We start from the raw sequence: 8,874 nt of genomic DNA, 5'->3' as shown, positions 1-8,874 counted from the left end.
GGACTAGTTGCCCTCCATTTTTTGCCACTTAGAGAGGACACTAAAACTTAATTTCCGTTCGGGGAGCCCTCTTGCGATATTCTAGGTCCACTGGGTCGATACGATCACCCCTGGGAGAAAGAAATAACCAATAGCACACTTTTGCAGATAGGGAGCTTGGAACTTTTGTACTAGGGTTCTCTGATACGCTGAATCTGAGTGTGATTTTTATTAAGGTTCTATGAGTTTTAGAGAGTGTTTCCCCTTTTTTTTTAAAATAAGGCAGATTTTCTCAGGCTCTTAACTTTTGATGGGTAAGACTAAACTTGATGAAAGTTGCAATACTTGAAATCAGCATAAAAATTTGGTTCTTTTGATGCATCTATTTGTACATAATTCTATTTTATAGAGTTTCAATTACTATTGAGCCGGGTCGCTCCTTACTTACAGTTCGTTAACATGAGCTGTTTGATAATCCAGGAGAAACTCTTTTCGATCTACTCCAAAAGGCTCGACTTCTGTATTACTATTATTACAACTAATAATATTACATGTCTTTGGAAAGAAATATCTTACTCAGGGTGATATCCAGGATTTTTTTTTTTGGAGGAGTGTTTACAAAAAAAAAAGGTTTAAAAAACGAATCAAAAATGTGATTATATTCCTTTTTGTTACGTTTTTATGAGTCTGACAGCCATTTCGATAGGGGTTCACCCCCTCCCCCCTCCCCCTCTCGGATACGGCATTGGTCTCGCTCCTCCACCCCAACTAAACTATTAATCAACAGTTTTAAAATTATTATGTTTCAGAGATTTTGAATGAATCCCAATGTCATAATTTACAACTCACCATAATTCCTGACACATACCGACGACCATAATAATGCAATATTTTTGTTAATTTGTATAATGTATTTTATTTATTTAGGAAGCAAACGTCCTGTTTGTCTAGTTGGAAACAAAGTTGATATGGTACCGCTAGATGGTAAAGGATCTTTGGATAGAATGAAGACGGCGCTCATTGAGTCTGCAACCGTTGCCGGTCTAAATAAAGTGAATCTGAAACACGTGGTGCTGGTTAGTTCTAAAACAGGTTTTGGGATTGAGGAACTTATTACCAAGCGTTGGAATTCGTGGAAAAATAAAGGTTAGATCTACTCTATTGTTTTATATGTTTTATTCGTTTCCTTAGTTGATTAATTTTGTACACAAGATGCCGAGTCGTAGTGCAGTTAAACTTCTTGATAAAAGAAAACTGTGGACGAGTAAAGTGGCATTAATACATCTCCTATGTATTCTGTTGATCTTGCCTACACCCAACTTTCAAACTTACTTTATATGATTAACTAACGGAATGAAGATCGAAAAAAGGATTTTATAAAAGGATTTTTTTTGGGGAGTTACAAAAAATAACATAAAAGACCCATCAAAAATTCGTCCCCCCCCCCTTGGTACGGCCTTGTCAAGTGTCTCTGTATTATGGCTCGGATGGCTAAAAAAGCTTAAAGCACAATTAACACAAAACAAAGCTACTTTTTTCGGCAGAATGTACTTTCATATTGCTAACACAGACATGAATTATGTTAAAAACAATAACAAGTAAAATAATAAGGGATTTATCTAAAATAGTGAAATTATTTATGTCTTACATGAAAATTTTGGCTCTATAGCCAAGAACCGCCCTCAGCAAACCATATAATCATAAGATTAATTTATTTTAAACCCTCTTTACATACATAACATGCACTTAGATGAGTACAAATACACAAAAAATAAAAAAATAAAAACAGAAACAATAAACAAAAAAAGACTAAAAAAAAGCAAACAATATTTCAGCTGCTTAAGCAGCACAATTAAGTGGAAAGTCGACAATATTTTCTCGACGCTTGTGGAACCTATCCACAAGCTGGTTTATTTTTTGGAACTATCGAAAACGTCATTTATACTCGAAATGTACTGGTGTACTGGCCCAGAGCGGCAATTGCAGAAAATATTTGCAAAAACGGAAGAAAAAAAAATCTAATTTTCTTCCGCTCAGATATTGGTCCACAAAGGGACCAAGAAGAAGACATGTGGGTCAAAAAAGTGTTGTAAAGTCTTCCCAGGGCTATTTTGTGAAACTTGCCTTTAACTCGAGCAAGTAGCCCGTACGATTTTCCAATAAAGACTATTTTAAATGTATGAAAATAAATTACTATGGGAGGGTCAAAAGAAAGGTTAAAAAAGATTTAATGGAGATACTTTAAAGCAAAAACCAGATTTTGCATAACTGATTTGCAGATTTTTTTAAAAAAATTCCTTACCAGCCAGGACTCGGCTGCAGAAAGAAATAGATCCTCTCTAATTGTAGATAAGGAATCTGTTTACAGATCTTAATTAATATGCTCTAAAGCACAAAAAGACTACGTACCAAAGAATTGAAGAATCATTTCTAACCAAGGAAAGGGTTGAGTAGGGAATGGGTTCTTTAAGCTCAAATTACGAGTAAGTCCTCGGACCGTTATGGGGTTAAGAAGTCCTTCGTAACCAGGAATGACCTCTTGGAGGGAATAGGCTTACCAATTGTAAACGAAGAGTGAGCTTTCCAATGTCAAATAGGCAGTGTGCTTGATATATAAAAAAATCGAAATAAAAAAGCAAGCTTTTGTTCAAATGAAAGTAAAGAGCAACATTAAAATTTAAAATGAACAGAAGTGAATCAGTGTTTAAGGGAAGCTGCACTTCCCCGACCACCTGCTCTTTACGCCAAAGGCTTTTAGTCCTTTACTGAAAATATTTGAGAGTAATCAATATATTATAGTTAATGGGCCATCGCATGGGAACCAAATTTCCTTTAAAACATTTGAAAAGAAAATTTTATTGTCTAAAGAAAAAGCCCATAAATGAGCTCTCCCATTATAAGACATTGCCAAACAAATGCTTCTCATTCTGCTCCTTGTCTACTTGTGGTGGAACAGTGGGGACCTGAAATCCTTATAGGCCTAGGGGAACTTTGAATACCTAGGGCACAACGAGTGAAACTTTAGTGCAAGAACAACACGCTGAGGAGGACCCTTAATTATTGAAGAATATCTGATCGTTTTGAGTTTTAACCTCACTCTTCCTGTTTGTTTAAAAATAGTTGACTTAACTTATTTAGGTTTTTGGACCACCCTCTAAATTTTCGAAAAGACTCTGTAAATCAGTTGTGCAAAATCTGGTTTTTGTGCAAAAATGGCTCCACTAAATCTTTTTAACCTTTCTTTTGATCCTTCCATGGTAATTTCTTTTCATGCAATTAAAATAGGCTTTATATAGCTATAAAGCTGTCTTGCTACAGTATTAGCCAATCAAACAGTTCGTGGTAACGAACTGTAGTAAGGAGCGACCCGGCTCAATAGTAACCAAAACTCTAAAAAATGGAATTTTGATACCAATACCTACATCAAAAGAATCGCATTTTAATGCTGATTTTGAATATATAAGTTTCATCAAGTTTAGTCTTACCCATCAAAAGTTACGAGCCTGAGAAAATTTGCTTTATTTTAGAAAATAGGGGGAAACGCCCCCTAAAAGTCATAGAATCTTAACAAAAATCACACCATCAGATTCAGGGTATCAGAGAACCCTACTGTAGAAGTTTCAAGCTCCTATCAACAAAAATGTGGAATTTTGTATTTTTTGCCAGAAGGCAGATCACGGATGCGTGTTTATTTTTTTTTGTTTTCTTGTTGTTTTTTTTTGTTTTTTTTTCCCAGGGGTGATCGTATCGACCAAGTTGTCCTAGAATGTTGCGAGAGGGCTCATTCTAACGGAAATGAAAAGTTCTAGTGCCCTTTTTAAGTGACCAAAGAAATTGAAGGGCACCTAGGCCCCCTCCCACGCTAATTATTTTCCCAATGTCAACGGATTAAAATTCTGAGATAGCCATTTTATTCAGCGTAGTCGAAGAGCCTTATAACTATGTCTTTGGGGACGACTTACTCCACCACAGTCCCCGTGGGAGGGGCAACAAGTTACAAACTTTGACCAGTGCTTACATATAGCAATGGTTATTGGGAAGTGTACAGGCGTTTTCAGGAGAATTTTTTGGTTGGGGGAGGGGTTGAGAAGAGGGAGATATGCTGGGGGAACTTTCCATCGATAATTTGTCAAGGGGGAAGAAAATATCCATGAAGGGAGTGCAGGATTTACTAGCATTATTTAAAAAAAAAACAATGAAAAAGTAAATATGAAAAAGTTCTTTCAGCTGGAAGTAAGGAGCAGCATTAAAACTTAAAGCGAACAAAAATTATTACACATTTGAGGGGCTCACCTCCTCCTAATACCTCGCTCTTTACGCTAAAGTATTTTTAGTAATTTCAACTATTTATTCTACGGCTTTTGTGATTCTGGGTTCATTCTTAATGAATTGGGACAAAATTTAAGCGTTAGTGTAAAGAGCGAGGATCTGACAAGGGGGCGAGCCCCCTCATATATGTAATAAAAATATGAGAATACAAAAGTTCTTTACGTAAGCTAATTTATAAGTTACGTAAATCTTTTACTAATAAAAATATTCGTAAAAAATTAAAAATTCTAGTTGCCTTTTTAATTAACCAAAAAATCGGAGGGCAACTAGGCTTCCTCCCCCGCTCTTTTTTCTGAAAATCATTTTATCAAAATTATGAGAAAGCCATTTAGCAAAAAAAAAAAATGCAAATTTTGTTTTAATTATTCCTCTGCGGAGAGCCGAAATCAAAACATGCATTGATTCAAAAACGTTCAGAAATTAAATAAAAAAACAAGTTTTTTTAACTGAAAGTAAGGAGCGACATTAAAACTTAAAACGACTAGAAATTACTTCGTATATGAAAGAGGCTGCTTCCTCATCAACGCCCCGCTCTTTACGCTAAAGTTTTTTACTGTTTTAAAAAGAAGAATTGAGAGAAAGAGTCAAACTTTAGCGTAAAGAGCGGGGCGTTGATGAGGAAGCAGCCTCTTTCATATACGAAGTAATTTCTGGTCGTTTTAAGTTTTAATGTCGCTGCTTACTTTCAGTTAAAAACTTGTTTTTTTTATTTAATTCATTCAGAACCAATTTTCCTTACCTTATTTTTTTATAGATTGTAACTTCACGTTCAGTCGGAAAATTATTGACATGAACACATGTATAATGTTTAACTCATTATTTGTTTAATGTTTTTTCTGTTTACGCTTCACCTTTTTAAGCCTCGCAATGGCCAATTTTGTCAAAAAGATTAACTTGTTGATTAAATTGAAACATACTCAAGAATTACGCTTAGTTAGATCTCAGAAAACTGGCTTCATAACAACAAAGACAAGTGACCGGGTGTACAGTACATTGGACTTGTATGATTTGGGCTATATATTTGCACATTAGGGGGGGGGGGGGGGGCGATGGGCGAGTAGTTTAGGTTATACTAGGTTAGGGTCGCTGTCAAAATACTTTACTTCCCCCCCCCCCCTAATGTGCAAATGTATAGCCGAAATTATATTAATATATAAACTCAAGGTAATATGAAGGTTTTTTTCATTAGGATCAACCTAACTTAACTCCTTCGTTGTGTTTCGTGTTTTAACAAGTACCCCTGTAGCTATTATCTGTGCTTAAATAAACGAAAATGAACGAAATTAAATGAACGAATGAACGAAAAATTCGTTTTTTTTTTGCAAAATACTTTGTAATATCCAGCTGCCTCTTAACGAAAGCAATTATAGACATAGACATAGACATTTTTTATTTTTATCTAAAATATATAAATTAAACAAAGAATTACCATTAACGGCCACTCTTAAGACAAAAGATTCCTGACTGTGGCCGCAATTCTAACCACCATAAAAACAAAACTAAAAAATTCACGATTGTTTCGGGACATTTATTTTCTATATCACTGCATTTGTAATGACTTACTTTTTTTTATTCTTTACTCTAATCTTTTCTTTACTTACTAGTCATTACTTTCCTTTAGATTCTCAAATAATTTTTTGTTTTGCTTTAATTCTACTAGTTTAATATGCGACTAATTTTCTTCAATGGCTTCTTCCTCTGAATAAAGTATTTTCAGATAAATGGAAAATTAACTGACATATTAAAACTTCTATTCAACCTATAAAAACTGTCTATTTAGTTTTTGGGTAAGGTGCAATTGACACTTTAGCCTTTTAAGGGTTTTGATGGGGTTGCAACAGCCCTCTTGTGCACATAATGTTAGTTAGAATGTTTTTGTTGTACAATGTGTTTAAATTTTGTTTTGTAATTTTTTTCGTTTTCTTCAGTTTTCACCGTCTCATGTTTTTAGTATTAGGTATCATTCTGTCATTTATTGCTATTTCTTGTCTTTTAAGTCTGGAATGGCATAAACTTATTGTTTCTCATTCGATTGTTGAGTTTGCTCTTTACTTATAGTGGAAAATCTTCACTTATTTCTATTTAGTTTCTACTATGAGTTGTTCTTGCGCAAGCGAATTTCTTTTAATAACCCGTATATGTTTTAGTTATAGATTTCAGGAATTTCTAGTTATAATGGTATCGATAAAAAACATTATTTCTATTATGTAGTTTTAATCTTTAATCTTAATTTGACAAATTATTAAGGCCATCTATATCTAAAGGCTTTTAAGAGTGTTATATCTAGATGGCCGTATAATTTGGCGTTGAAATCCAGTTTGGATCTTTTTTCTCCAGGTTTACTTTAGCGTGGCAAGACTGCTTATCTAGTTAGCTTCTTCTTCCTTAGATTAGAATGGAGACACTTTTGCATAACCTCATCACCGGAACCCCATTCCGAGCCCTGCAGTTTGTTGCTGCAGCTGAGTTTGAGCTCTGAGTTCTGTTTTGCTGAGCTGAGATCAAACCCAATACGCCACTACAGGATAAACCTGGCTATAAAAATTTGTTATCGATGTTTCTATCTTCTTTCTATCAAGTAGTTTTCATCTTTGAAGTTTTCATCTTTTCATCATCTATATCTAGAAAAAAACAGAAAACTTTTATCATGATGAATGGGAATAGCTTTGCTATAATTAATAGTAGCAATTTTGTCACAGTAAAACATATTATTTGCTGAAATGTCATGGAGAATCACCACTATTATTTACACCTAGTAATGCTGGGTACACCAAAACAAGCAAGACAGACTAGCCCCATGTGATTTCTAAGTAGCTATGGTTCTAAGCTAATGTATCAATTAAAGTGTTGGTCCCTTGCCCAGAGAACTATAGGTTATGTTTATTCATTTATATTTATATTAATGAAACCCAGTTGTGTCTAAAAAAATAGGGTATTAAACTGACTCATCTAATGATATAGACTTACTGAAATAAACTGAATTGCAAGACACTTCCCGAACCCAGTTTTTATAGAAAAATACTGTAGTTTTTGGCCTTCAATTCAGGAAACGTAATAATTAATGGAACCTTGAGTATTTAAGCTCTGATTATATAGGTAAAGCTAAAAGCAATGTTGTATTTTGCCCCCGAAAAAGGTGATATATTAACTAAATTTTGAGCTTTAATTTGAGCTTAAAACGTTGCAATACTGTTCTAATTCTTAGTTTTCTAAGCGGTTTCAGCCAATACATTGCTAGATAAGTATTGGTTCTTACGTATTATAGATGGCGTCTGAGGAAGCTTGTATTCGTCGGATAAATGGTCTTGTGGTACTTGTAACAACAGAGCTCACGTGCAAAGATCCAAATAGGGAAAATTCTATTCTAATTTAAATACATTTGTGTAAATTAATTAAGATTTAAATAGAGTCTTGGGATTTTTGGTATTGAATTATGCCACAGATTTCAGAATATAACCTATTTTGCTTTTATCTTTTGTGTTACAGTAAATAACTACTTTTTGAGCAGCTCTTGAAATTTCAAAGTCCGAGCCCTGTAGCCTACCAAGAGGTATCTTAGGTATATACTGTCTGACGTCTTAAGATACGTTCAAACTATATGGATTGTTACAAAGGTATTACCCAATAATTTAAATGTGCGCCGTCAAAAGTTGTTGTGTTTGTAGCAAATTGTAAGTTCTAGAATCTCTTATAAGCTTAAAATCGAGGTTTGAATTTGCCTCGACATATTATACCTTTCTATTTCCTTATTTTTATTGTATTTATTGTCTGTCTTATTGTTTTATAGGTGATATCTACATTTTGGGATGTACTAATGTTGGAAAATCATCGCTATTTAATGCATTATTACAGTCGGATTTATGCAAATCAGACGCTGTAGATCTTATAGATAGAGCCACAACTTCTATTTGGCCTGGGACAACTTTGAATCTTTTAAAGGTAATAAAATAGCCCCCCATTTATTCAATTTTTCTTTTCGAACAAAAAGTTGTGAATTGTGGCCTGTAACTCCCTTACTTCTACTTAATCCCTCTTTCTCCCAAAGCTCTTCACAAACTGGAGGTATCTTCCCTCCTTGTAAGACCATAACATGCAAAGCATGTCGCTTGGAATTATTAAAAATTAAAATAGTCTTTTTTATCTACATCCTCACCCCTCCTTTAAAAGACATTTCAGGCATAAGCACCACCTTTTAGTCTTTTAGATATTATTTTCGTTATCAAGAAATGAATTCTTTAATTATTGTTTAGATACGAAGAGTCCCTGCTGCATCTTGTTAACCATATTCAATATCAGAACCAGTACTTGGGCTATTTCTAATAATCTTCCTTTTCATCACCATTGTCACTGGTGATGATGACTTTTATGTGACTTTTACGTGACTTTTGTCTTTAAATCAATCAATAAAGGGCTAATTTTAGATGAAAAAAATTCCAAATTTACGCTTTTTAATGAATTTTATTGAATTTTCTCACTTGGATTATTTTGTACTGCTTGTGAATATTAGGAAGCATGAAAAATTCTTTTACCTCTTGATGATTTTATTGCTATACTTATTTTTATCTT

The 8,874-nt window shown here is 34.0% G+C and overlaps 1 protein-coding gene across 1 annotated transcript in view; it reads left to right on the top strand.

Moving 5' to 3' along the window:
* The first annotated feature begins 909 nt into the window (after positions 1–909).
* LOC136037552 (nitric oxide-associated protein 1-like) overlaps positions 910–8,874 on the top strand; it is a 34,392-nt gene continuing 26,427 nt past the window's right edge. Inside the window, exons 1-2 of the mRNA XM_065720275.1 lie at positions 910–1,125; positions 8,096–8,247. The gene's annotated coding sequence lies outside the window, so the exon portion shown is untranslated. The remainder of the gene's footprint in view (positions 1,126–8,095; positions 8,248–8,874) is intronic.

The sequence above is a fragment of the Artemia franciscana genome, chromosome 17, assembly GCF_032884065.1.
Source record: "Artemia franciscana chromosome 17, ASM3288406v1, whole genome shotgun sequence".
In the NCBI taxonomy this organism is placed as follows: domain Eukaryota; kingdom Metazoa; phylum Arthropoda; class Branchiopoda; order Anostraca; family Artemiidae; genus Artemia; species Artemia franciscana.
This window is presented reverse-complemented; position numbering and strand designations above follow the sequence as displayed.